Source organism: Octopus bimaculoides, chromosome 11 (assembly GCF_001194135.2).
Source record: "Octopus bimaculoides isolate UCB-OBI-ISO-001 chromosome 11, ASM119413v2, whole genome shotgun sequence".
Classification (NCBI taxonomy): domain Eukaryota; kingdom Metazoa; phylum Mollusca; class Cephalopoda; order Octopoda; family Octopodidae; genus Octopus; species Octopus bimaculoides.
The window spans coordinates 78,249,868-78,251,077 of NC_068991.1; the positions used below are offsets into that span (position 1 = coordinate 78,249,868).

At 34.3% G+C, this 1,210-nt stretch overlaps 1 protein-coding gene across 1 annotated transcript in view; it reads left to right on the plus strand.

The window, feature by feature from the left end:
• The first annotated feature begins 67 nt into the window (after window positions 1-67).
• Window positions 68-1,210, plus strand: part of LOC106868585 (tubulinyl-Tyr carboxypeptidase 1) — a 26,046-nt gene continuing 24,903 nt past the window's right edge. Inside the window, exon 1 of the mRNA XM_052972015.1 lies at window positions 68-267. The gene's annotated coding sequence lies outside the window, so the exon portion shown is untranslated. The remainder of the gene's footprint in view (window positions 268-1,210) is intronic.

The following is a 1,210-nucleotide window of genomic DNA, read 5'->3' on the forward strand; positions in this document are numbered from 1 at the left end:
CACACACACACACACACACACACACACACACACACACACGTACGCACGCACGCACGCCCGCCCGTCTTTCTTTCACTTTCTCTTCTCTTTCAGTGTTTTCTCTCTTCTCAAAACGATCCATTTGTCCTGCTGCGGTGTTTTTCTTATCTTCAATTCTTTCATTTTTCTTTCTCCTTTTTTGTTCTAATTTGATGTGACTTGAAAGAAGCAAGACGCGAGCAAAACCTCTCCGAATGCTGGACTTTCTACTCTCACTGTGAAACTATTGTATCCTTTTAATAAGAGATTCATTCTTCGTTCTGGTTTCGAATCTCACTTGTTGACGACTTCCCAGACAGTTTTAAATAAGTATTATTTAAAAGAAGAATTTTTATTTTCCTTTTCTTTTTGCGATAAAATTATAATCGCCTTCGAAATACTGGTCGATATAATTCACTGTCCACTCCCTTAAAAAATCCCCCGGGGGGAAGGGTTTTTTAAAAAATTTAGTTGCTATGGAAGAAATCATGTAGAAAACATTTTATGTTCAGGTCAATTTAATTTTAAATAAGAACCTTTCACATATCAGGAAGGGGTTCGATCTTTATCGCCTAGACCAGGGGGTCAGTAGAACGGTCAGTATTGACACCTGTGGTGGGTGGGGACCTGTATAGCTATCCAAATGATTTTGAGCATTGAGCGTGCTGAATTATTAAGGAATTGAATTTGGAAGAACGTCGGTAAATTAAGGTTAAAAACTCACTAATTGCCAACCAAATACCGATACAATAACTAGCTTTCACCAAACACAGATTTCCCATTAAATATTCCAACTACATCGATATAATATGATTGAATTTTTATTGTTCTTTATCAATTTCGTTAAGTATTTTCCATAAATTTCTTTAAATATTTCTTATTAAAATATAGTAATAATACAAAAGAAGCAGAGAATTATTGATTTTAAATCTAGAAATTTTTTATTAATTTCGCATTTTAATTTCATTAAAAAATTTACCTGAGGGAGTTTGATAAGTTATCGACATACCTATACAGGTGTGCCCACCTCTCACCTGCAATTTTATTTCCTCATAACTTTCAGTGAATATTTATAGTGACATTTTCTTCAAATACCTTTCAGAAGGTGTACATTCTGTTTATACTGGAACCTGTTGTGAAAAACTATTTTTCATGGGTAGGGAGAGGAATTTTTGGTAATTCACATGAGTTG